The sequence below is a fragment of the Carcharodon carcharias genome, chromosome 22 (assembly GCF_017639515.1).
Source record: "Carcharodon carcharias isolate sCarCar2 chromosome 22, sCarCar2.pri, whole genome shotgun sequence".
In the NCBI taxonomy this organism is placed as follows: Eukaryota; Metazoa; Chordata; class Chondrichthyes; order Lamniformes; family Lamnidae; genus Carcharodon; species Carcharodon carcharias.
Window position 1 is genome coordinate 43,784,275 of NC_054488.1, and position 12,427 is coordinate 43,796,701.

Here is a 12,427-nt window from a genome sequence, read left to right on the forward strand (position 1 = left end):
TGCTTGTTGCTAATTGTAATATTCATTCTGCAGGGATGGTTTTGCTGAGATGGTATTCCTTTGGCATGGGGCATCCTCAAAATTCTCTAGCAGCTTTTTCAGGTCCTCCAAATCTGTCCTGACTTGCTTCACCAAGCAATCCAATGATAAATACATTGACTGCCACTTTGAGCATCTTCAAGGAACAGGTGTTGCGAAGATATAGGGTATAAAATTGTCCTGGGTGAAAGCTAAATCAAGCAATAGCAAGTCAGCAGCTTGTTTTGCACTTATTCCAATATTACTTTCCATTATTAGACAAGGGAGAGGAAAAATCTGCTTGGGTTCTTGCTCCTACTGATGCATCTGCATTGTTGATAATTATATGAATTGGTTTCTTAATGGCCTTAACAGGACTTTGACAGTTCAGCGGGCGGGCAGCTGTCTCTGGTGAGCCCCCACCAAACGAAAGGTCTGAATGACCTGCGGTGATGTGGGGACCCACGCCCGATGTCACCGTGTGTCATTTTACGCATTGGCATGTGAACATTCTCCCCTAGGTTATAACATAATTAGCCAGGATAGGGAAGGGAGAAGGTAACTGGAGTGGCTGCACTAATTAAAGATTGCATAACGACAGCGGGAAAGAAAGGACATAAGAGGTTAGAAACAGAATCCTTTTGGGTTGAAATAACAGGTAAGAAGGGATCAAGCACTCTTATAGGGGAATACTACAGTTCACCTCATAGTGGAAAGGAGGTAGAGGAAGAAATATGTAAGGAAATATGTGTAATGTGTAAAGGACATAGAATAATAATCATGGGAATATTTTTAACCACCCTGAGAAACTGGCAAGAAGAGATACCAAAAGGCACGTAGGATATAGAGTTTTTTATAATGTGTGTAAGACTCCTTACTTACCAAAGATGTATGAAGGCCAACAAGAGAAGGGGAGAATTTTCTCCCTGTCAGGCGGGCCGGTTGGGAGTGGATGTGGAGCCAGTCGCTGCCCGCGATTGGCTGCATGCCGCCATTTTATGGGGGCCAGCCAATTAAGGCCTGCCCAGCGTGAGTTGCCTTGGGGAGATTAATTTCGTTATCAAAAATTGAAAAAAAGAATAAATAAAATTATTCAAACATGTCCCCTCGTATGACATTGTCGCATGAGCTGGGACATGTTTATGAATTTTCTTGAAACATTTTATTGAATTAATAAGCCCTTCATGAAACCTCATCCTGCCTGTGGATGAGGTTCCATGAAAAATGCAAAGGCTGCCTGGGCTCTTCACCTGCCCACTGACTTTAAGTTTGGACAGGAAGCCCTGACAATTACTTCAATTAGATTATTAATGGCCTTAACAGGTCTTTGACAGTTCATCGGGCTCACAGCCGACTCCGGTGCATGCCTGCCGAATTGAAGATCGGAATGATACGTGGTGACATCGGGATGCACCCCTGATGTCACTGCGTGTCATTTTACGTGTCGGCGAGCAAGGCCTGCCCCTGCACGCCAAACAGAAGATTCTGGCCAAGGAGATCTGCTGGATCGAATAGTGCAAACTGAACCAGAATCAATAAGAAGAATATGTATAGGAGAACATCTAGGAAATAGTGATCAAATTATAACAGGGTTTAAGATAAAGATTGAGAAGAAGATAGGGAAGACAAAGAGAAAAGTAATACATTGGAGAAAGCTGATTTTTTACGGGATGTGAACGGAACTAGGGAAAATAAACAAAAAAAAATTACTGACAACCAAGAAATAGAACAGCAATGGGAAAAATTTTAAATGGTGAGTGGAGTCCAGGAGAAATCTAGAAACTGTAAATATAATAGAGTAGTCAGCACAAATTTTAAAAGTGAGGATCATGCTTAACAAGCATTATTGAACTATTTGAAGACATAACAGAAAGGGCAGATAAGGCAATGTAGTAGAAGTAATATATTTAGATTTCCATAAAGCCTTCAATAAGGTACCACAAATTACACTCCTGACTGGGTCAAAACATATCAAGTCAGGGGAGCAGTAGCAGAATAGAAATTACCTTGACTATAAAGCAGGAATCAAAGAATAGGGGTTAAAGGTAATTACTCAGTCTGGTGTCGTGCTCCAGGATATTATGAACTTTCAGGCAATACTTAAACATTTTGAGCACAAACAGTCTATTAAAATGGCCACTGAAAATCATGTGACTTTTAGCATTTTGAGTAAGACGGTCCTGAGTCTCAAGCAAATATCTAATTAAATATTGACATTCACAGCCATCCTCGAAATTCACACATCCCTTTGTTTAAGGATGGACCAACAATTAAAAAGAACTATAGTATTCCAACCAGTTCATCTTTCTGTTACGCCATACACAAACAAAACATTGAAACTCAATGTATTTGAGCCAAATGTGAAATGGATCCCATTGACATTTCATTGTATTATGATGGTCCCTCATCCAAACTAGAGAGGATGAATTTCAAAGCGTCAAAGGACAACACAGGATGTGTAATCAACACACCACATGTCTTTGGGCAAGTACAAGTCACATAATGGGCACAGCCATGTTTTCTGTCTACTTTTAAAAACCGCAAAAGCTGATTGCAGAGACAGTATTCCATCCGAGCCCATCACAATAGCCATCAAACCAGCTGCAAGCCAACTTAGTAGCCAAGGTAATCAATAGCAATACCTTGAAAGTGGGAGAAGGACTTTCTATAGCCTGCTCCAACTTTAAGATCACCTGAGAATCAATCTCCTGAAAATTCAAATGCAAGAAGCCTCACAGCTTACTGGGAATCCTCTGCTTACAAGAACTTCACTTCAACTAAAAACATCAACTCATCTAAGGAATTACAGGCTGACCATGAAAGATTGACCAAGACAATCAGACTTCGTAGCTCGCAGTGATTTTTTTCTTCATCTGTACCTAATCTTTGTGTTTGAGGTCAGTGAGACATTGCATTTTAAACCTCCGGGACAAGTACGGGATAATAAATAACATCCTTTATTTTAAGACTGACGAAGAAGCTTGCTGCTTATTTAAATTGGGACAATCACTCTGAGGGTAAGAAAACACACATAACCCCACATACAAAACACATTAATCATGGACAGTAAGAAAACACGCAAATTTTGTCCGTGACACTGGGAAAAGTTGGAAGCACTGGAACCACTGACATAATTTACACAGATGATTTATACTCAGGAATCAGTAGCACAATTTCAAAATTTGTAGATGACATCAAATTGGAATGCTGTTACAGAAAAGTATTGCAACAAAATAGAGGAAGACATTCATAAACTTGCAGAATTGGCAAGTGATTGGCAAATGACTGTCAATATAGATGAGTGAGGTTTAGGTTGGAAGGATAAAGAGGTCACATGCTCCTTGGAAAATAGCACCTAATGAAGAAGACGTGCATTGGAATCAGGGAGTTACTAAAAGTAATGATTCACGTTAATAAGGCCATAAAAATGCAAACAAAGAGCTGGATTTCATTTCTAAAGAGACAGAACTGAAAACAGAGAAGTTATGTTAAACTTGTATAGAACCTTGGTTATACTGCACTTGGAATACTGTGAACAGTTCTGGTCTCCATGCACTAGAAAAAGTATGACAAAGATCCTTGGAATTATACCAGAACTGAGAGGTTATATCCATCAGGAAATATTGAACAGTCTGGGACTCCTCCTAAAAAAGAGAAGACTGAGAGATGACCTGATAGAGGTCTTTAAAATTCTGAAAGGACTTGGTGGATGTAGGGAAGATGTTCCATTTGTGAGGGAAACCAGAACTGATGTTTGTAAGTGTAAGATTATCATTAATAAACACAATAGAGAATTCAGGAGAAACTTCTTCACCCAGACAGTGGTTAGAATGTGGAACTTGCTACTACCAGGACTAACTGAGGTGACTAGCATAGATGCATTTAAAGGGAAGCTGGATAATCACATTGGAGATAAAGGAATAGAGGGATAGGTTGACAGGGTTAGGTGAAGAATGGTGCGAGTAGGCTCGTGTGGAGCATAAACACTGGTTAAAAACTATACCTGTTGGGCTGAATGGCCTGCTTCTGTGCTGTAAATATGTAATATTATAGAAGTACAAAAATTAATCAGCATATGTGAACAGATGTGCCTATTAAACCACTGCTTTGCTTGTGGCTCCTGCAGTGTGAAAGTAACATTTCTTGCCCAACTATCCTGATCCATTTAAAATGAACTGCTTCAGACTCATACTTCATCAATCTGAATATCTCCACGCTTTTTGTTTTCTTGAGCTCTGAAATTAGCACATATTTCTCACTATTTACATCACAGGTATACATTCCTCCAATATCACAGAGGTGCACAATCCCAAAATAAACCCATCAGCTATTGTGTTAAAATTGTGCGTAAGTGAATTTGATGAAAGTGTTTTATCCAGCATGTTACCTGAGAAAATTAAACTGTATAGTGTTCAACTTTGTTACGCTTACAAATACCTATTTGAAATAAGACCATAAGACATAGGAGCAGAAATTATGCCATTCGGCCCATCGAGTCTGCTCCGCCATTCAATCATGGATGATAAGTTTCTCAACCCCATTCTCCCTCCTTCTCCCCGTAACCTTTGATCCCTTTACCAATCAAGAACCTATCTATCTCGGTCTTAAGTACAATCAATGACCTGGCCTCCACAGCCTTCTGTGGCAATGAATTCCATAGATTCACCACTCTCTGGCTAAAGAAGTTTTTCCTCATCTCTGTTCTAAAAGGTCTTCCCTTTACTCTGAAGCTGTGCCCTCGGGTCCTAGTCTCTCCCACTAATGGAAACATCTTCCCCACGTCCACTCTATCCAGGCCTTTCAGTATTCTGTAAGTTTCAATCAGATCCCCCCTCATCCTTCTAAACTCCATCGAGTATAGACCCAGAATAGACATAGAAATGAATCAATATCACTATAGAAAAATGAACCATCCTACTAATACTGAGCTGAATATTCAGAATGCTTTGTGAATTTGCAGTTAAATCATGATCCATGGCCAAGTATAAACAATACTGTTATTCACTTAATTATTCTTCCCAGCTGAATTGGGGCAGCCCTAATTACATACCCTGGGAGATCACTTTAAGTTCAGGTCCTGAACTATAGTTAGTGTGATCTTTGCATGACTATAAATACCAATGGGCTATTACTTAACTTATTCTCATATTTCTGTGCAAGAAATTATATTTAATAATTTGTTACAGTATTTGTTAAACACAAAGGATGCCTACACCTGTATTCCTGAACTGAAATGACCCTGAGTCCTTTCCTAATGTCTTCATTACTACCATTATTCTGCTATGGTTCCCACCTACTTTATAGCAAACCTTTTGACACTGTTTCAGCTGAATTCATCCAAGTGAGCAGGAGTGCCAGGCAGCCTTGAGACTCAAATGTACCACATTCTAGTTGGGAATAATGCACTCATCTGTATAATTTACTGGGACACCACTGTTAATTCAGATTTGATTTGAACCAACAAGTTTGCAGCCTACTTATAGACTTCCTTATTCACAGTCATTTGTTATGATTCACTTTGGGTATAATTAATCAGGTAAAATCAGCATTCATCAGGATTTGCACAAGAGCCCACAATCATTGTCTGCATTAACCAAAGCACTGACTACCATCTTCCCCAGTGAACATGAATGCGAACGTTTCACTGTTAAAATCCGACACTGGGCTCCACCGCCGATGGGATTTTACAGTCCCGCCAAAGTCAATGGACTTTTGAATGGCCCGTCGCATGTTATGGCTCCACCCCTGCTGTCACTGGGCTGTAAAATTCCGCCCCTTGACATTTGGAATGCAGAACTGTGGGATTGCTATCAATCGTTCTTCTGTTTCATGAACCTGTTTTGTTGGCCTTTCTATCTTTGGAAGCTGATATGGTGATCTTTCTCAAACATGTCTTCTGTTGGCTGAGGACAACTATCATGGCTCAAATGCATTTACATTATAGTTATATAGGAGTCAAATAGGGGGTTTGCATCATAAATTACAAGGCATCTTAACTTGGGAATAAAACAAGTGAGCCTAGATTTTGTTCCTAATGGATATTTGTAGTATCTTGCATCAAACTGTCAGTAAATTCATTAATTTCCTGTCAATGCACTCATGTTTTTGACTTGTGTTTAACTGACCAGCAGTATGTCCAGTCATCAAATCAAATAGGAACTGAGATCACAGAAATGAATCAGTTTAAGAACTATGAGTCATCTCACCTTTCTGAACAAGTCTGATGTTGTTTCCTTTGGAAGTAGGACTGGGAAATAGTGGAGGTAAAGCTAATGCCTGCCCCTGCTTCAGAGAGATTAGAGTGTAGATTTTTTTACTGAAGAAGTCATTAATATTTGGCTTTCAGGGAAATATGTCATCATACCAACACCAGCAAATAGCTCTTCAAGTAAATGCAGCCTGCCAAACAACATGTGATGTGAAAACAACCACAAGTATCCATCCAATGGGTGTGAAAAGCACCTCCAGGGAGTAAATCTGAAACAAGAGAGTGAGACCTCACACTCATGAAAGATCATGTACCTAAAATAGGCTGTTCTTGGCTGATCCTATGTTTGCTAAGCCCTTAGTCATGAAGAGAATAGGGACCAGTCCCAAAGATTTAGTTACCATTTTAAAGGTACTGTACAATACACATTTCAAGTGACAATATACAGACACATTTTAAAATACTTATCTGGGTAACATATTTCTTCACATATCTGCCACGTGATTTTGCATTATTTTTATACTGCAGGAGTATTCCAAGCTATAGTTAAGTGAACAATAGAGTAAGTTTCAAAAAAGCCACATTTCACAGCAACGTTCTGATAATGATCAAGTGTAACCTACAGATGATGCTGTAGTGCCCACAAGATAAGACTCACTAAGCCACAATCTTTTGGTGTCTAAGAAGCTTATAGAAGATACTCTGGTTGTGCCACCAATATCAAAGGGCAATAACACACCACCACAGTAAAGAAGCAAGATTCACTCTGAATGTGGAGAAATCTATTGAAAGAAGCCTCACTGTGTTAATATGCAAGCGTGAGAAGTTGATCACTATCTCATCTGAAAAACAGAGTGAAACTCTCTACTTGCAGAGTTTAAGGATTTCTCCATCAGGCTTAGGCAAAGAGTAATCCGATTATTCTGGATAAAGGAAACACAAGTGGTAGTATCCCAACTGGTTTCATCCAACTGCATCGCATCTTGAGCCACATGCATATAAATTGACGGAGGTCAGATAATATGATAGTTTTGTTAATTAGCAAACCTACTGATGTAGCTTGGTTGCACATACCTCCAGATTCTTCAGAGATTATTGTCCTTCAGAGTTTGGCTGGGGCCTCTGACACCAAACTGTAGAACCCTTGGAAACAACGCAGTGATTTGGACTGCATTTGCACTGCAAGTTTGGCAGTGGTGCAAAATGATATCCGTTTGTCACTGACACTAAAGTTGCACAGTAAATCTAAAGATTATAGGAATATTTGAATGCCTTTTCGAATTTACCTGATATTCATTTCAATGTTTAGAGAACAGCAATTCTCCCTTCTTCTACAATCTTTAACTGTTGAAGAGTTGCGGTTGTAAATCCAGGAATGGGCAGAACTCCCCCTTGGTCAGGACACCATGCAGCGTAAATACGAACTCAGGCTGCAGCTCAGGTAATGATGGAAATTGACAACAACGGTAAGAGCAGCAGCAGCAACATTAGCATCTGCACATCATGTTCAATGCACAACATTTGTCAAGGTAATTTTTTATAATAGTGGAGGAGCAGAGTGCTGAGCTGGGGTAAGCATTTAGGGAGGGACAAAAAGCTTGGGTGAATAGATAAGTTTTGCAAAAGTTTTTAAATGAGAAGCGAGGGAGGTGTAGTGGGCCAAGTATGGAGAGCAGGGAAAGAAGTCTCTTGGTATCTAAAAGCCCTGCCATCAATGATGATACAAAGGAAGATGAGGAAATTGAGAAACTGAGCTTCCTCAGCTGCTGTGGGGACAATGTATCGTCTTCTACCCTTTGACTGCTTTTGAGGAGTTTCTGGTCCAGCTGTCTCCACCTACAATTCACCTACAAACAGCCCAGAGTTATTTTCCACTAATGGCAATGAACAAGAAAAATAGTATGCTTTTACTAAATGATTATATTTGCTTAAGGGCATTACCTTTTCATAAATTATTTTGGCATTTTTTTCCTTCAGCCTCATAGTATCACTTTATAGCATAATTAAAATATTCATTTTTTCTGGAAAGGTATGCACGCTTTGAAGTGCTTTTTGGGGCATGAAACTTTACTTTCACTTGAAGTGTGATAGAGCCTCATCTATCTGTCCACAATAAATATGGGAATGTGCCATACTGCCTGATTACTCATCAATTTTTAGTTACAGTCATGCTGGGTGCTGTTACACATGTGCTGAGCTTCCCCCCAACAGGTAGAAATATGAATGCTTAGAGAATAGGCACATGAGAGTCCCTGATCACTGAACATTTACACCAATTTCAAATAGGTTTAAAAAGTGATCAGGAGGGAAGTGCAAACAGAATCCAGATTTATATAGCAGTATTTTTAGTGCAGTCTACATGCACCCTAATTAATGCCACTAAAAAGCATAAAAGAAATGATTGTGATAAGTCACTAGCCTACTTTGCATTTTGGAAAATAATTCTATTAAAGAAGGAAAGGCTTGCATTTATGTAATGCCATAGCCCCAGGATGTCCCAAAGCACTTCATAGCCAATGAAGTGCTTTGAAAGTGTAGTCACTGTTGTAATGTAAATACTGTAAGGTTGTCAATGCCTATTGAGCCTAAAAAGTCTTAAGAGTATCCTATCAGTGTCAAATCATCACTGGGAGCATAAATATATTTGTCAAGCTCAGAGTGTTGCTTTCAGTTTGATTAAAACAATTGCGACAGATTAAATAACAAGCACATTAAATGAAGGTGTGTACACTTTGCTCCTCTCAAGAAACACAGAAACAAGTGACATGTTTCCCCTACAAACAGTGAGTCTCACTGCAAACTAATTGAGACTAGGCAGGCCTGGTAAGAATAGGTGCTTCATCTTCTTTTGTGAAGCTGGTGCTGTATGAACATTTCAACATTCAACAACATTTCTGTGCACTTTTGGCATGCTCAGGGCAGCATTAAGACCAGCCTGAAGTTTCCCTAAATAATGCCAGGATTTCCCTATTATTCCCATTGCATTAATTATTGATTGAATTGGCTCTTAAGGATTCGGGTAATTTTGCCACTGTCCGATTTACCCTTCCTTGCTAATAATAATTCCAGTTGAAGTTAAATCTATCCAAGCATCAACACTTAATAGGAAATTGAAAGCTGTGCTGTAAACAATGTTTTATTAGAAAAAAAAAGGCTTGCAAGCATCACTATGCTTCAGTTCCAATGCATTTTTGTATATGGAAACAAATCTTATCTGTATGGCTAGCTGTCTATAAAGATCATTTCTGGATAGTCCCTTGGGTGGCCATTATAGAGAGGTTTTTCTATACTTCAGTGCTTTTATTGCCATGATTTATAAATGCAGACTCAAATGTTATTGCTATTTAGTATTTCTGCATAGAATATTAATAACGTTTTTAACCTTTTCAGAACAGAATGCCCTTTGCCACCATCAAAATATATTTTTTCTGTCATTTAATGTCAATAAAATAATTTTCTCTAAGATTCTAATGTTAAGTGTTATCGAATAAAACTGGGGACCTATTGGATATGTCTTCATTTGTAGTTCATTTTCATTTACATGTGCTCTGCTGAAGGCAGATCCTTGGCTCATTGTCTGTGGATGCTTCACTTTGAGCTGTTTCTCTTGACAGATTTTTTTTGTTAGTGGTGCTTTGCTTTTGCCTTCCACTCTCGGGGATAGGGCAAGGAGGCAGATCCCCAGTTTACCTCAGCTGGAATGGGAATCGGATGCATGCTGCTGGTGTTAATCTGAACTAGCTAGCTAGCCTACAAGCCAACAGAGTTAACCAACCCCCTTATTTGCAGTGTTCATGTGGAAAAGAAATTCTAACTGTCAATTGTTTCCATTTTTCCATGTTTTATTTCTTTGTGAATTTCATGAATATCTCTTCAACCCGTGATCTGTTAAAATTGTCTTCATACTACATAAAGTGACTGATCTAACTGAAAGAAACAAGTTAATGATGTGGTCATCCCCCATCAATATGCTGGAATTAATGAGGATCCATTAATCTAAAGGGTGAATAAAGCAGGTTCCTGTTCGTGGGGTGGGGTGGGGCTCAGGGAGGTGGTGGGGTGTGGCAGACAAATGGGAAATGGGAACGATGAAGGGGTATGGATGAACTTATAGTCATAGTGCAAGGGGAGGTCAATCTAAGCTTTGGGCTCTTTGATTATGCTTTAACAGGGCCATTAGATAATTATTTTTGCTCTATATTCGAACTGGTTACATTTTTCTTGCATTCCAATAAATCAGACACAACAGAGTAGCAACAGCATAGCCAAAGGCTCAAGATGACAATAATGGCATTGTTTTGGTGCCCAGTTTGGGTCAGATGTCAGCTTGGCTCACATGGTAGCGCTGTCACTCCAGAATTAGGAAGTTAGGGGTTCATGTACAACTCCAAGGCTTGATCATGTAAATTGGGCTGACTCTCTCCTGCATAACTGAGATGTACCTTCCTATGGGTAAGAAATTAAACAGAGGTTCTCTTAGTATCTTTTGGTGCTTCCAGCAAATTTTAGAGATTCCTTGGTACTATTGAAAGAAAATCAGTGAATTCTTATGGTGTTTTGGCCCTCAAGAAACATCACTCATTGTGGGATCTTGCTTTGCACAAATTAGCTGCAGCACTGCCGACATACCAGCATTTGCTTGAAAGGTTAATTTATGTGTGAAGCGATTTGAGACATTTCTGGTGTATTATAAGGTGCTATATCATTGCAAATCTTTCTTTCCTATTCATTTTATCCTCTTTGTTCATGAGATCATACCTGGGTGATTTGTGCTCTTCTTCTGGATTAATCACCTAGCACCAAAGAAGGACATGCCAACTATGCTCGAATAGGATATTTTGGTATCTGGTACAGAGCATTAAGAAGTTCATTTTGATAACCAAATGTGAACATTTGACTAGACAAGGCAAATTCATCCTTACCCACTTCGGAGTCATTACTTCCCTAACTGAAGGTGGGCAGAGGTAATGTTTTCGTCTGTTAGTCTGTTTGTCTATAAACAATATATCTCAATACTGGATTTCAACAAAACTGGGTACACAGGCAGGGTATGGCCCAAGGAAGAATGGATCAGCTTCGGGCAAAGATGCACAGCCGGATCCAGATCCTGGAATTTTTTAAAGGATCCGTTAATACTGGGAGATAGGGCAAATTGACTTTTTCTTTTAGAATGTTGCAGGTTGTTTCATTTTGAATGTTGTTTGTTTTTGAATGTTGTGGATTGGCTCAGCTGCTATGATGGAATTTGTCACAGCTGTCACAATATGAGCAGAATTTTCAGAGCAGGTTGTTGGATACAGATTGGCCGGATGTCTCCTCAGTGAAATGGAAGCTCCTAATAAAAATATTTTTTTTCAGCTTTTTAGTTATAGAGTTTATGCCTCCAGTTGATGTGAGGTGCCAAGTGTGTTAACACAGTGGGTGGTGCATGTGGTTTGCCCGCTTGTCACCTCTTGCTTTCAGTTCTCACTGCTGGCTATCCATGAAAAGAGAGGCTGACTGCGTAAACCTCTCCCACCAGGACATAGCCTTTTCATCAGCAAGCCCTACATAATGCCTCCTTGTGGCGACATATGTAAACTTGCAGACACAGACAAAGTTACAGGGGACTCAGAAAAGGCCTGGTCCCCAGGTGTGTGGCATAGAGGCCCACCAGCATGTGGTTACACACTGGTACCATGAACCAGACCCCAAGCTCTGGTTAAACAGCTCCACTGCCTTGTGGGTGTCTCAGGAGAGAAGAAGGCTAAAGGAGTAGACCCTGACAGAAAATCCAGAATGGAGTACCATAGCTCGTAATCTGTCATCTATCAGGCAGCTTTCCAGCAACTCCTGCAGTAGAGCTGGTACCAAACAGTATTGATTATATCCTTTCCTCTGGACAATACTAGCAATGTCGGCAGGGATTCCCGATGCTTGGGCAACTCAGGGTCTCCATATTATTTGCTCAAGCTGTGCTGTGAAGAGGGCACTTCAACTTTGTGGTTTAAGTTGGCACAAATGCCAGGGGTTACTTCTGATGGTAAGAGAGATCATGGCATCTCGTTGGATAGTTACATCTGCCTCAAGCTGGGCAGCCCTGAATCAGGTATTGCCACAGCACTTGTTTCAATGGGTGCTTGGAGCTTAGAGATCCATCTCTCAACAGGCGAGTTTTTTTTATTTATTTGTTCACAGGATGTGCATGTTGCTGGCTAGGCC